Source organism: Cyprinus carpio, chromosome A16 (genome assembly GCF_018340385.1).
Source record: "Cyprinus carpio isolate SPL01 chromosome A16, ASM1834038v1, whole genome shotgun sequence".
In the NCBI taxonomy this organism is placed as follows: Eukaryota; Metazoa; Chordata; class Actinopteri; order Cypriniformes; family Cyprinidae; genus Cyprinus; species Cyprinus carpio.
The window spans coordinates 12144861-12161298 of NC_056587.1; the positions used below are offsets into that span (position 1 = coordinate 12144861).

Consider the following 16438-nt stretch of genomic DNA (forward strand, 5'->3'; position numbering starts at 1 on the left):
AGTGATGAGAGGGCAGACAGGAGGATCTGATGATTGATAGTGTCAGAAGCAGCAGATAGATCCAGTTAGGGCTGGGCGATTTTCCAGATTTTATCGATTAATTCAAATTTATTGTTTTGCCATGATTTTATTTTTTAGAAATCAATGATTCATGATTTTAAATAGAAATATGACCAAATGTTAGAATTAAACACTTTGACAATATGCCGGTGATAACAGTAAAGAGAAAAGAACGATCCAACCACATGTCGGCGCACATGATTAACCTCTCACGTGTGAGGTGCTCTGTGAAGGGGCATAAATTTAGTGCTAGGTGTCATTCACACAGCGCTTTTGTTTTGACAAAGATACGTCAAGGTGCAGGAGAATAGGTAAAACATGCAAGAAAATGGGAGTGAACTACTTTTAACTTGAGAGCTGTGTTTTTAGAATGGCATTTCATGCACGAGACAATGCAAGAGACGCGAGCGCAACAGTCAAACACATCCATGTTTACACAGAAAAAAACAATGACAGGCTGCATGCTGCTGTTTTTAAAGAACATTTATAGTTATTAAAGTCTACTGGTGTTATACCTTCAGTCAATTTGAATTTGAATTACCTTGATAATTTTCCTCGTATTTTTTCTGAACACAATATGTATTAGACAAGTTTGTACAATATGTATTGTAGTTTTTGCATCTTTTCCGCAAATATATTTAACAAGTGATTTGTTTAACATTTAGCCTACATCATGTTGACAACTTCATGTGTGCTGCACTTGGAATAGAATTTTCTTTAACTAGAAGGTTAATAAAGAAAAAGCAACTTGAATCATGGTGTAGTTACATTTTCAAGTTGACTAGTTAAAAATCGTGAAAAAAATAAATAAATAAATAAAATAAAACAGACTCGGTCAAACATTCAGGAAAAAAATGTGATTTAAATTTTTTGCTAAATTGCCCAGCCCTAGATCCAGCAGAATATTAAGCAGCACAACTTTTTTCAACTTTGATAGTAATAAGAAACATTTCTTGTATACTAGATCTGCATATTAGAATGATTTCTGAAGGAACATGTGACACTGAAGACTGGAGTAACTAAATGAATACTGAAAATTTAGCTTTGCCATCACAGGAATCTATTACATGTTAAAATAAAATATAAATTGTAATAATATTTCACAATATTGCTGTTTTTACTATATTTTGATCAAATAAATGCAAACTTAATGAGCATTAGACTTATTTTTAAAAACATCAAAAAAATGACTGCAAACTTTGAATGGTCATGTACAGTATTTGATTAGTTGCTTAAATATAGTTGTGGTCTGATACCATCTAACAGGTGAAATCAGATACTATTTCATAATTCCATCATTTCTGATATTTATTTGTTTTAGCATTCATTTGTTTTCCAGTCACGATTTTTTAGAAAGCCATCCTTTGATTTCAAGAATAGAGTCTTCTCAGTATCTTTAAACTCCATTTTCAGAGCTCAGTTTCTTTATTTATATTCTGAAAATGACTGAGTGGATAATGAGAGACAGAAATCCTCTGACTGAGACTGGAATGAGACTTCATGTTTAATAACGCTGAGGTTGACGGAGCATGGGGGTAACAGTTAACGCTTGGTTGACAATACAACAGGTTACAGTGGGGCTAATGTGGCCGCAAAAGGAAAATTCCAATTGTCGGGTTTTATTAGTTGAACAAACAATTTGAAGTGACGTCTTGTGTGATTTGTGACAGTGTACTGTATGTGTTTTTTTTTAAGCTTGAACTACAAGATTTTTTGCTGTGATATTTGGATTGGGTCCTGGATATATTTGTGTTGTACATTATGTTTTTGTTCTTGCTCAGTCTTGTGGTGTTGAGTTAAGTGTCTTTTAGGATTAGTGGACTGATGCAGCTCTGTCTGTGTGTGTGTTTGTGTGTCTGTGTGTGTGTGAATGCAGCATTTAAATCTCTTAGAGGTAGGGACAAACTCTCACTCTCTCACTCTCTTTCTGTTTCTCTGTGATAAATTATATATGAATAGTCAGTGTATGTTGCCGTCAGCCAGACCAGATCAGACTTTTCACTGTAGTAAAAAAGAAGAAAAACATCACAGAAAGTCAAGAGAGAGAACATGATGCTCTGAGAGAGAACGAGACAGAGGCAGAAAGAGAGGACACAATTGGAGCAAAGTTATGGAGTTGGATGAACTGTATTGCTCATGAACTCTTAAAGCAACAGTTTTCCCCATTAAAAATACATTACTGTTATGGTGTTAATTTTGTTGTCAGGTTTGGATATAACAAATAAATAATGACAGAATTGGCACTTCTTGGGTGAACTAAGTCATGCTGGATGTTTGAATAATCTATTATCAGTGCATCTGTATACGGGGCTCACAGCAAACTGTGACTAATCAATATTTCCACACCATGGTGAACTCTAATTAGTGTAACTTTTCTGGCATAAGCTCAGTTGGACACACACAAAACACCCCACCAAACTCTTGACTTTGTCATTAGCCGCTACCACTGGCAACATCTGTACATGAACCCAGGAAACAACCAAATCATTTTGCAGGCAAATCAAAGTGAAATGAGATGATATGACCTGTGTTCCTAAGCTCAGCTGGAAAAAATACATACATGAGCCTCAGAACACTTCAATTATAGCTGGGGAACAGGATTTGAATGTACTGATGATTAAGTTTAGTAGATTTCTGACTAGTATATCTGAACTACAGTGATGTATATGTTTTTGTCTGGAGAAGGCATCGGTCTCATCCATCGCTACACAAATCTTGTGCAACACACATCTTTCGGGATAATATTTTTAACTGTGTTCAGCCAATGTTAGGATTGCTGCTTGAATACTCAATCATAGGCAATGTTCTCTCAAGCTGTAATTGGTTGCTTGCCGTAATTGAAAGCGTGTGCTGGTGAAGTGTTCTGGAAGGTCCAGTATATTACCATGTGTGGCGTGTTCCCTCACTCTGTTTCATATCCCATTGAAAGACAGCGATTAATCTGATTAGTGATCTATCAGCTGAAAGTTCTGCCTCCCGGCTCTAATGGTCACTGCCAGGGTCTGGTCTGAATTATTAACAGATCCATTCCTGGAGACCAGGGACAATTCATCACCAAACAGAGAGGCAGAATGAAAGAGAGAGATGGGGTGGGCTAAGTGAAGACTGAAAAAAAAAAAAGATGCAAGTGAAAGTGAAAGTGAAACGTGACGTGACATTTCAGCCAAGTATGGTGACCCATACTCAGAATTAGTGCCTCTGCATTTAACCCATCCGAAGTGCACACACACAGAGCAGTGAACACACACACACACTGTGAACACACACCCGGAGCAGTGGGCAGCCATTTTTATGCTGCGGCGCCCGGGGAGCAGTTGGGGGTTCGATGCCTTGCTCAACTAAACCAAAACCAAAAAAAAAAAAATATACAAATAACACTACATCAAATACACCACCAAAAATAACTGCCTTCAAAAGTGAAAAAGATGCAAGTAGGACGCTTGCACATAGAGTGGTAAAATTAATTGTTTTTTTTTTGTGAAGCAGTAAAGAAACAGCAGGTACAGTAGGACCCAAAGATGAAAATTCTGACTTCATTTGAAGAATGTAATGGCAGATATTTTCCATATAATCAAAGTGCAAAAAAAAAAGTGGTTCATATTGAGGACTTGTATGTTATAATTGGATGTTAGTCATATGAAACCATAACTTTAGATTTTCTCGTTAATAAATACTGCAGTTCATCTGTCATTATTTATGTAATGAAGGGATTGAAATTTAATGTTATTCATTAAAAATTTCGCTTACACTATGTAAATCATAAAATCAAATTTGGCTTCATTGACATTTATTTTTGGTAAAAAAGAAACACCATTTTTGTAGTCCATATGACTTTTGTAGTCCACTCTTTAGACTTTTGTGGAATTTTTGTTTAAACTGTTCCTTTAAGATAAAGAAATTAATAAGGCATTTCTAAACATCATGCAGTTTAGAGATTACATAACCTTGTTTAGTCAAAAATCCATGGCTCAAGTCTCAAATCTCAAAAAGTTCAGTACATTTTAAATTGTAATCTACATAGTCCTCTGAGTTATGTCAGCAGATGACTCATTCCAAACAAAACCATAATCCTCAATGTCCTCAACCCAAAATCTAACCAATAATCACAAACCTATGCAGATTTCTAGTAATAATCATAAACGTAATCTTAACCTAATACTGTGCTTCTAAATCTCATGTTTCCTAAATGGAATATGATCACAAATCTATATCTAATCTTGATCCTAAGCCTAATTCTGGTCAGCAGTGTCTCGCTGAGGGCATTTACAACAACAGCAGCTCTGTTTGTGTAGACCACCCCACTTTCAGGACACTAATCACATTGTAGAACATAAACAGCTGACATTCAGCTGAGAATTATTTATTACAAACACGCAAACGAACAATTTACTGGGTTAGTATAGATCCAATGTTGTTTTAAAGGGACAGTTTACTCCCCAAAAATAAAATCCTCTTATTTTTTTTACTCACGCTCAAGTCTTTTTAAAAACCAATATAAACTAATATGGACTACTTATAAGTCTATGTGTGTGTGTCACAATAAAGGGAGAGCACTTGAGAAATGCGTACATTAGGTTTGTAATGAAGGAGAAGTCTATGTGTGTGTGTCACAATAAAGGGAGAGCACTTGAGAAATGCGTAATAGAATTTGGATGGTACTGTTAGAATTGGATTCTTTCAATGAGAAATGCGTAATAGAATTTGGATGGTACTGTTAGAATTGGATTCTTTCAAGATGCAGTACAGCTCAGATAGTGTCATGACCATTAGATCACTGACCCAGAGTTAGTCAGCAAAAGGGAATGCTGGGACCACAGTTAGACTGCCAGTAAATCACAGCGCACACACAAATACCATGATTAAATGTGTAATTTAGCCAAAAGGGGACGTACCAGCATCGTAGAGTTTCTACATTGTTGTCTTTTTTATCCTTGAGTTCATTTTCCAAACCGAAACACACTCCAACCACAGTCTGTATTGATTTTATTGCAGTGTAACTTCATGCTTGGGTAGTTACATTAGCTTCATTTCAAATGAACTGTGTTTGATGGATTTGCTCATTCACAGAGCCAATGACATCCACCGGGCCAAACAAGAATGAACTATGGTTCACCCTCTGCAGTGTGAGGCATAAACACAGTATACAGTGTGTGTGTGTGTGTGTGTGTGTGTGTGTGTGTGTGTGTGTGTGTGTGTGTATAAACCTCATTCAGCTTTTGCAGAAGCTGAAAAATATCAGAGTTGGGGAAGTTACAAGTCATTCATAATTACTACAGGTAATTCATATCACAAATTGGGCAATACATTATTATAGCCATGCTAAAATATGCAATATTAGCTATGAAGCTATAAATACCTGTTCATTTAGCTGGCATGTATATTACTGTACTGCACTTATATATAATAATATAATAATATAAAAGATAGTGCTGGGCGGGGGATTCACTCAGAATTTACTACTAACTTAAAGAAATGACAAGTAACACTTTGAATTAAACGTCATTTGGAAGTAGAAAGACTGAAAACAAAAATACTCAACTAAAACTTACTCCAAAAACTTACAAAAATCATTTTCAAAAATTCAGATTTAAGAACAAAAAAAATGCACAATAAAAATATCGGCACAATATTAATGCGCATCTCGTCAGTAAAGCTGAATCTTTAACCAGCGGTAAATCTCTACACGTGCGTGCTTTCACGTGGAGCAGCATTTACTACACAGAGCCGTTGTTCACTGACAAGCTGTGCAAAACATGTGCAAAATATGAGCCGTTGTCAGTGAACCGTGCTGCTCCACGCATAGATTACTCGCCAATACTGCTAGACGACTAGACAGATGACACTGATATTTTCTGGAAAAGAGATCTGTGTGTCATTCTCTAAGGTTTGTTTTGTTTCTCCTTGTCTCTGTAGCATAATATAAATGGTTGAGTTCAGACACCAGTTTCAGGCTTGTGAGCAATGACTGTACCCCCTTCCCTCACCCATCAGCCCCCTGGCTAGGACGCGGGGGTGTGAGTGATGGAAAGAGGAGGGTAAAAGGCATAAATGCCTGAGCCACATGTGATAACTCACTAGCAGTTCGCAGGGCATGCGGTCAGAATGTGATAGCCTTGCATGAATGTATTCCGGGAAATCCAGCCAGTCGCCCCCCAAACCTCACCAGGGGTTTTAAAAGATGCAGGAGTATGGAATACCACAGTCAGTTAATTAAATCCATGATTCACAGAATGGTACTGTTTTCGGTTTTAGTGCTGCACAGCTGTATAAGATTCCTCTAATAAAATTGAATGTTCCCCATATCAAAGGAACCACATGAGGTTAATGTATGAATAGATTGATGCATATAGAAAGTTGCAGTATGTCTTGTGTATTAAACACAAATTGCCGCCGTGATTATCTTGCCATTTTTTGACAGAAGCAGCTTAATGAATGGAAAGTTGCTGTTGCTTTCGTTTTTCCACACACAGATGGGAGTTCAGCTCCCCAGCAGAAACATCTGGTCCTGTTTAGAGTTATGCAGTGTGTGTTTATGAGTGAGCGTTAGAGGGATTTTTTTTCCTGAGTAGTGGTGAGTTCTGAATCTTCCTCTGTCACGGGTCACCGGCCAGTTCACATTTCCTGCCAACACGAGTCACCTACAAACCAGCGGTTATTAGTCTACAAATCTCCAACACAGCCAGATCCAAATATATTTATTTTATTTTTGTCTGTTTCTTTTTTTTTCTCTCTTTCTCACAGGATCTCGCGTGAAAATCTCTTTGGGCTTGCCATCGTTTTGCCATCTTGAACACCAGTGAGAGCCAAAGCTTTTCCACCACTGCTCCTCTCCTGAAAGGATAACAGTGAGTTTTGAATTAGTCTCTCTCTATTTACAGTGATTCAGGTTTCCTGCCTGTCATCATGGACACGCCAGTTCGTGTTTCCTCTCTTCGTCATGGCAGACAAAATCAATTGTAGACGCAGCAGTTTACAGAGACGCAGCAGCAGTTTGAGATCAGCAGAACTAACAGACACGGATCGACCTGTCAGATCTGATGCAACCCACTCTAGTTGGATTGCGTTCACGGATTGCGTCGTTAAGGAAACGTGACTGACGGGAACTTGAGATACAGAGAGATATCCGCGCTCATCCAATTTACTACATTAGCTCATTGTTTTAGAGGAACTAAGGTTGGACGATATGTCAGTGTAAAGTATATCAGTAGCAGCTGGTAGAGATTCTGCTATGCCGTTTACATCACAGTATAAACAGGAACATTTCTCTGTATAATTAATTCGCTGTTCGAATAACTTTGGAAGGTGCAGGTAATAAAAAAAACATTTCTTAATTACATCCGTGAACATGATTTGGACATCTCCCATCGTTCCACTCTTCTTCATAGCATCATCAAGCTTCGCCTTTGTTACTGTTTTGAAAATGCCAACTCTAGCGGCGAAAACTTACATATTGTGCTTTTAAATAAAAAGAAGTGAGGTTTGCAAAATTAGCAAATGAAGTCCATTTTCAAATAAATACAAATCAATAAATTATTACAAAGGACTATTTTTCATAATTGAGAATTTGTATCTTTATATAATTGCAACTTTATATCTAAAAATGTCAAAATATTTCTTGTAACTGCACCTTTGCAGCTATCTCACAATATGAGTATACCTCACAAATTAACTTTTTATTTCTAGTGATTTCAACTTTATTTCTCGCAGTTCTGACTGTAAATCACACACTTCTCACTGCTGTGTGTGTGCATTTGGATGGGTTAAATGCAGAGCACCAGTTCCGAACATTCATTTCACTCTTGTTTCTCAAAAACTTTATTTTTCACAAATGTGACTTAAAATCTCAATCTCCTTTTGACTACTTTTCAACTTCATAATATGATCACAATTGTGACTTGTTTCTCATAATTGTGAATTTATATCTCTCAGTTTGACTGTGAGATTTTTTTACTATGACGATATTTTAAAATTTGACTTTATATCTTTTATATTTTTTCTTCAGTTTTTCGATATGTATCTCAGTATATTTTTCTTAATTGCATCTATATATTTCAGTATGGCTCTTTGTCGTACAATATTGGCTTTATTCCCTATAAATTGTGATATAGTGTTTATCTCGCTATAAAATGACTGACATGATTTTACTTCTCATCATTTTTAATTTATATCTCATAATTTGACTTTTTTTTTTTACATTTTATCTCAATTATTTTTTTTTATTTTTTTTTTTTTTTTTTTTACTGAGGGAGAAATGATACGATAAAATTAGATTTTGGTCATACCATCCACCCCGTAAAGAAACGTATAATGGGGGTTCGGCGTACAATGAAACAACCTTTGTTTTTCTGGTTAAACACTTAAAACTGACAAAAACCCTAAACACCCTATCACAAACCAATCCTATCCACACCATTGTTCATTCTCTCATTCTGTCTTTCACTTCTCTGCTGCTGACCTCTGAGCAGAAACAATAGTGTAAGCACTCTCATTCTAGATTTCTCTCTATCCTTCCCTTTTGTCCTGGAATCCACATTTTCATCCAAAGGTCATTGATGGCCACGGGGAATCACTCAGAGCGGTATTCAGTCAAATTGCATCAAACTGTTAACCTCTACAGATCTCAGCCCTGCAGGTCTGGAAGCGTGCCAATGGAAAGGCCCATACCAACTTTGTGAAAGGTCAGGTGAGAAGGTAAATAAATATGTCACATTACAGAAGTTAAATGGGTTTGTGAACTTTTTTACAGAAGTTAATCCCAATGGTGAAATGAGAAAGAGACTTGCTGATTTATTTTAGTTTAATAAAATTGACTTTAAAGCTGTAACATAACACAACTTGCATTGATTACATGTTACATGAGTAGGCGGTATTTCGCTGATAGGATGCATTAGAGTTTACACTATATATACATGACTAAGTGTGTTGGCGAGTTCCTCCAGATGTGTTCAGAGAACCGATGTGTGAACCAAGATGCATTGGACCACTGTATTTAGAGCTGCACGTTAGAGATGGATGTTAAAATCAAGGGGAGGATGGGGTCTAACAGATGAACGAATCTCTTTCTTCCACTCCTCTTCATATCTGGCACCACACATTCAAACATACAGTAAGTGTGATTTATGGCTATGTGAGAAGTTTTTTTTTTTTTGCTGTGAGGAGAAGAGACACGATTCTCTGACTCTTTGAGGTTTGGCCTTGTGACTTCATGACTCTGACCGTCATTCTGCTTCATTGTATTCTGCTGGCATTGCCCACCACAGCGGGTCTACAATGGATAGCAAAATCTCACCCATGAGTAGGTGGTATTTTCTGAGCAGGATCATTAACAGCACTTTAGGCTACATGACTACGTGTTTGGACTGTTCTCCAAATGTGTTCAACCCCGATTAAGATGCTTGGACCTCTGTATTTTGAGCATGCACTCCAAAGTGGATGTTAAATCAGGTGTGAATGGGGTATAATTCATGAATGAAAACTCTTTCTTTCATCACTTTGATTCATACTTCTGGCACCACACATTCTGACATTAAAGTTTTTTAATGGCTATGGAATTGTGAGATTTTAAGTTTTTTTTGATATTTTTTTTTTTTTATTTCTAAAGTGTGACAGAGAAAAAGACAATTCTCTACTTCGTTTTTTTTGACAAGGACTTCACTCCTCTGACCGATCTAGACTCTCAGGGTCACTCTTGCTTCAATTAATCCCCACTTTTCCTACAGCGGGTTTACAATGGATCGCAAAATCTCACCCGTAGCTAATTAGGAGTCTTAAACCTTTCCAGACGATATAGTCATCGTGATTAGATAGCACTTGAAAGTAAACGTAGGCGTTGAATACAATGATTTGGGTGTCAGTTAACAGTTTAAAGTCTTCAATAGCATATTCCACATATTCTCTCTTTGTTTTTATGACTGAGAAACCCTGTTATAAAGATTTGGCTAGGAGCGATAATGCATAACTGGAATAATTCAAGATTTAACATTTGTTTAATGGGATAGTTCACCCAAAAATGAATATGCTGTGAACCAACCTACTGTATGTACCATACTATGCCCTGGTGCATATAGTAGGATTCAATCAAACTCAATGCCGGCTACACAAACCTAATCATCTGATTGGTTCCTCTGCACTCTGACAGGGTAGCACTTGGCTGCGCAGGAAAAGCTTGGGGTTAAATTTCCATTTTCACCAGCAGATTGGCACTCAGGAATCACTTCCTGGTTCCTAACCACCAGCGTCTAGTTATTTTTCGGTGTATTTATGCGTGTGCGTTTGTCCCCCGGGGCCTGTTTGAGTTCTGAGCTTCAGTGCCCTGAGACTAACAGGCAGGAGGATGCAGATGGCTCTACGGAGGGGTGACCCCGTAGCAGAGCTCTGACTCTGACAGAATTATATCCTCCAGAGTAACACACGTCTTGCTTCTGTAATACTAATGGATACCCAAACAACTCACACACACACACACACACACACATGCTCGCACTCATTTGCCATACTTTTGTAATCCACATTACTGCTCCTCCTCCTGTCTTGTCACAACAATTAGTGATGGGCAACCACTGGATTATACTCAGGCTACGTCCACACATTGTTTATGGTTTTGTTGCTGTTACGTGACGTAGCGGTGTCTGACTAGGTGTGAGACATGGGCTGATGACTTCATCGTTTCAGAAAATATATGGATTCGCTGTCCACATGAAAACGTAAGGGTGTCATTTTCAGATTTATCCACTCTGGGACCCGGTTTCAAAAAGGTTTTAGTTTTTTATATATATATATTATATATATATATATATATATATATATATATATATATATAATATACCATATCATTTTTTATTATTCTTTTTTTTTTATTTTATTCTTGTGATGGCAAAGCTTCTAATATGCTCGTTGGGTGCTCAAGAAAAGCAGTTGTGCTGCCTCATATTTTTGTGGAACTGTGATACATTTTTTTTTTTTTTTTAAGGATTCTTTGATGAATAGTATGTTAAAAAACAGCATTTATTTGAAATTCAGTGTAAAAGTATTTCCTGTTACTTTGGATCAAATGCCCCTTAGAGCAACCACCTGATGTTCCTGTGAGAAGCTTGGTAGTTCTCCAGCTAAATAATATTGAGCATGTTTCAATTTAATAAGATTAATTTATTTCCCAGCAGACCTTGCAGCATGCTTGCAAAAACCTTTCTAAGACCTGATTGAGATACCATCGAAAACTCTCTGCAACCTTACTGCAACATCATTCCAGACATGTAGCACCCATAAACCATCTGCTAAAGTAATTATGGATTGTGGCTGGTATCAGCTGGGAGGTGCTGAGTGAAAAGCTTTTTCACGGCCCATTGTTATTCAGCAACAGTACGGCATTAAGTGGTGTATTGATCTTCTGATGCGACGCATCCGTCGGGATTCACCCACTGCTGATCTAGGATCAGGTCTGTCAGTCCTGGGTGTCTCTCACACGCCTCCTTTGGGGCATTCACAACCACCATAGAGACAGAGACAAGCCGTTTGGTGCGTCGATGTGTGAATCAACGTGAATCTAGCAGAAAGATAAACACTGAATCTGTTTTCAACTTTAATCCTAGCTGGATAAACGTATGTGCGGTAACTCTTCTTGGATGTTTGTCAAGAGCTGCCGAGTACAGAGTTCTGTCATTAAGCAAACTCTTCTGCTGTAAATGTCCACAAACCTCAATGAATCATTAGTGTCTCCTCAACATGAAGGATGCAGAATTCCCCTCTGTGAGAAGATTGCTCAGAATAATACTGCCTGCCTGAAATGCTTCCGATGGGACTGCCTCACTCTGATTGGTTAATCTCTGTTCTTTGATCTGTCAAATTCACTCTTATTTTTCAACGCTTCACTACTTGATTTGCCTGGTTTCCTCCTCTGCTTCGTCTCTATATGGCAAAAAAGTTTCATAACACACATCCTGTTTCACATACACGTAACATACACTGTGGTTCAAAAGTTTGGAGTCAGGCAGATATATATATGTATGTATGTATATATGTGTATATATATATATATATAGATATGTAATATATACTATATGTATATATGTTATGTATGTGTATGTATGTATGTATGTATATATACTGTATATGTCAGTGTAATATATCTAACATGTCAGGTTTCCACAAAACTTTTAAGCTTAACTGTTTTCAAAAATGATAATGAGAATTTTTTTCTCAGATTTTGAAGGATTATTTGACACTGAAGTAATTTATTAACATATCTTAAATTACCATCACACAACTAAATAACATTTCAAAATAACCAATAACAATACAAAAATAAAAATAAAAATTAACAAAAAAACATATAAAATATTTATAAAAAAACGTATAATTACAGAAAACTAAATTATACAAATACAGCCTTGCAAAGAGACTCAAAAACATTAAAATATCTTACCGACCTCAAACTTTTGAATGGTAGCGTATCAGGTGAGAAAATGAAAGTGTACTACAAAACAGGACTGACCCACGTATCGGCTCACAAAGGGATCGCTAACTCGCTCTTGTCTGATCTCGCCTCAGCTGTGGGCTTGAAAAGCTGCCAACAGGAGATAAATGCATTTAGCTGGATGTCCCTCCCCTCCTCCTGTCCTCCCAGGGATGCGATGATTCTCAACTCCTCCCGATCTCCGCCAAATGCTGTGGAAGCGGAGCAAGATGCCATTTCCGATGCCTACAGAGGGTTAGATGGCAGCCGTGATACTGCAGATTGAGCTGTGGCGAGAGGGGTAGGTGTGAGTGCACGTAAGAAATCCAAAATGCTTCGTGTTCAGCTACAGTAGTGAGATATATTACATAAGGTGTATGAATCACCACAGAATGGTCCATTATTCATTTACTGTCATGTAACTAATCAATCATTTTTCACGTCCACTGTCCTGTTAGTCTGCTTGAAAACAGTATGAATATGAAGCCCCTTTGTTGACACAGTGTAAAGTGTTAACAAAGGGCTCAGAAGAGCAACAGAAGCTCGTGATTAATGTGCATGTTAGACATGGAGAAGTGCTTTTTATTCACAAAGGGTTTTGGCCTGAGCGTGAGACATTCACACCCTCTCATCTGATAATTGTACGATAGAGACACAGTGAATCACTCTTACCTCTTGCCCTCTTCTTATCTCTTCTCTGTCGGCCTTTTTTCAATTGCACAACACGTGAGAGCAATTGCAATCGCATTCTTCCGCACACATTGGTGCACACTCGCTGTTGGGCATCTGGCCCTCACTGACATTCTTTCGCCAGTGGTTTCACTGTCAGGGTGATTCAGAAATCCAAATGAAAGCTACTATCAAACAGTGTCTGTCCGGCTAGACTGGCCATTGAGCTGGCAGACAGGCCCTTCATTGCTCTGCTGCTCTCAGACTCACTGCATTTATGCCCTGTGAGTCGCATTATAATATTCATGGGGTCGGTATGGGTGTGTGTGTGTGTGTGTGTGTGTGTGAGTTGAAGCGTGGACACACTCTGTTTAATGTGTTGTTAAATTTTGCAGCAGGTAACTTGCAACACGTCCATTGACATTCTACTTCAGTCACAGTACTGCTTTAATAACGCTCGACTCCCTTGACCTGGACCGTAGATAAATGTGGCCCGGGGCATTTGCATTTTTCACATTTCACACCAAAAGAAGAGGTTTTTTTCTTATAGAATGTCAATCAGGCCTCTGTAGTGGGCTGGATATCTGATTGGCCTAAACTGTTTCCACAGATCAGCAGAATAAAACATAGCGCTCTACTTTTAGGTCCAAAATAATTGGCAGAAGATAAATTAATTCTATTTAGGGCATAACTAGACCTCAGGATGCTTCATGCACAACCTTGTATTGAACTTTGGAAGGTGGTGTACTATGAGGAGATAAAGCAAAGCTTCTTTGATTACACTGATCAACACTAGCACTGATTATAAATACTAATGATCACTAATGATTATTTTGATAATCAGGTGATCTAATTGTTAATTAAATATATGGGAATTAACTTAACAGCTGTTAATTGACTTTTCAGATTTAGCCTTGTGTTTTTAAGCTTGAAAGGAGAGGTTTTATTGGGCATTTCAAGAAGAACCATTTTCTGAAAATACCATTTAGCTTTATTTTTATTTATTGCAAGAATAAAGTTGGAATGTTTAGAGAATGTTCTCATATGTAATTCTCATAATAAATTACATAATAATTGCATTACATAATAAATATGTAATGTAATTCTCAACAGACTGTAATATCCATACCTTTTTTTTTTTTTACTAGACACTATAGTGGCATTATAGAGTTACAAGTAAAAATATTTTAAAAATTTAGTGAAAATATCAGTGTCAATGAAAATATCAAAATACAAAGATTCCATGTTTTTGTTATCTTATTTATTTTACTAAAAATATAAATTTTCCTTCCCTTAAAAAATATCTACTTCATCTTAAAACCGGGGGAACATTACAAGTATTCGCATTTTGCACTGGTGGATCATAACCAGGTTGTAAGTACTGCTTCTAAACGCCAAAAATAGAAACAGGACCAACAGAAAAAAAAAATTGGACGCAGTGAGACCGTCATTTTACATTTCTTAAAAGATCCTAAGAATTATGGGACAAAAAAGTCAAGTGGTAGACACAAAAAAAAAATTCACTTGCACTGAGCCGGAGTATCCAACGGGCTGTCCGTGAAGACACAGGCCGATCCTTGACCTAAATTAAGGTCTTTACTGATGCTGACTGCAGCCTAATAAGCATAAGAAGGCATCTGCGAGAAAAGGCCCGTCGGATCCTCCGGCTCAGTGCAGGTGAAATTTCTTTTTGAAACACAGACAGCTTTTTTGCCTTTGCCATCAGGAGATGACAATGTTACTGCCTCAAGGACAATAAAATGAAAGCCATATTTTATCGCGCAGATTTTCACCTTTTAAGGCTATGGTCTTTAGCCTATGCTCTATTTTGTTCAGGAGTGTATCTCTACTACATTTAAAATATCTTAATATAAATATTTACCCAGCTTTTGTCTCTTGATCCTGTTTCTTCTTTTGCCGTTTTGATGCAGTACCTACTACCTGGTTACAATCCACAAGCACGAAATGCAATTTTTTTTTTATATTTCCCCCAGTCTTAAGATTTTGTTCAGGAGTGTATCTCTACTACATTTAAAATATCTTAATATAAATATTTACCGGGCTGCATTAGATAAAAAAAAAATGGGGTAAAGACTTGGGGTGTTTCCATTTTAGATAATCTAACGTGCATGTTCTACACGGTCTTATATGTAGTGCATTTGACAACACTTTCGGTATGTATTTTTCCCCACACTTTACTATATTTACATCCTTTGGGCTGTGATGTTTTCATTGGAGTATGTCTGGACTGTATCTGACTGCATCAGGCTCTTGGATCACAGCCCTCCTCTTTGTTTGAGTTTAAATTCATCTTATGTTAGGTCATATGAGACCATCTATTTGACAGTTAAAATATTTGCCAGCTATTTTTCGTTGTTGATAATCATGATTATTTGTTTCGTCCCTAATTAACACTGAGAATGGCAAAGAACAATAACAACAGAGAAAGTTTGAAAGTCTTGAATTTTATAGCACTTCTTTTCGGCCCCTGCACTTCACTTAATAGCGTTGAGAAAACCCCAAAGTAATACTGTTGTACATCTGATGTTTTAATGAGAAAATTGGCTTTACAGTGTGCCACAGAAGAATAAGTAACATACACTGCCCTCATAGCACTCTCAACCGGCCCATTTCAATTCATCCACTGGTCCCTCGTCGCCCTAGTCGGCCCTATGGAATACTTTAGAATACCATATTCTTACATCACTTGAAATCACGAGAACTCCATAAATATAACCAGTGTTTCTCAAGGTCTGAATGTGCTCCAATCCCCTCCTTCTTGCTATATAATTAGCTCTGGACACCGAGGACCGCATTCATGGAGCTCGCCGAGACCATCTGAACTGCTTGATTTGTCCTCACTGAAAAATATATAACCTCCAGCCTGTACAATATTTACCAGCAGAAATATCCATCCATCACACCTGAGAGTCTGTGTCTCATAACAGTCTGCTCTTGACTCAGAGGCGGAGGATTGAGAAATATCAGCCGGGCTTTAAATAGCCGTTATTTCTAACCACAGCACCACGCTAGCCCATTCTCTGTTTCTTGTACTTTCTATTTATTCCTTCTCATCGATTCGTTGCTCATATTGTTTGGTGTCCCCGTGCCTTTCTTCTTCATGTTTCAAAATATTCCAATTCCAGGCTTGTGTCGCCACTCGCTGCAATTTCAAAGCATATTCTGTCCTCTGTTCTCATTGGAAATAAGCTCTTTGTTGAATGTAGCGTGAGAGCTGATGGATCCGAGCTCCCTCTG

General features: G+C 37.5%; 1 protein-coding gene across 4 annotated transcripts in view; it reads left to right on the forward strand.

The window, feature by feature from the left end:
- Positions 1-16438, forward strand: part of LOC109071936 (semaphorin-6D-like) — a 140833-nt gene that overhangs the window by 64085 nt on the left and 60310 nt on the right. For 3 of the 4 annotated variants that reach the window (XM_042772677.1, XM_042772680.1, XM_042772678.1), the window contains one exon: positions 6802-6905. The exons of the other annotated variant lie outside the window; for it this stretch is intronic. The gene's annotated coding sequence lies outside the window, so the exon portion shown is untranslated. The remainder of the gene's footprint in view (positions 1-6801; positions 6906-16438) is intronic. 4 annotated transcript variants of the gene reach the window in all.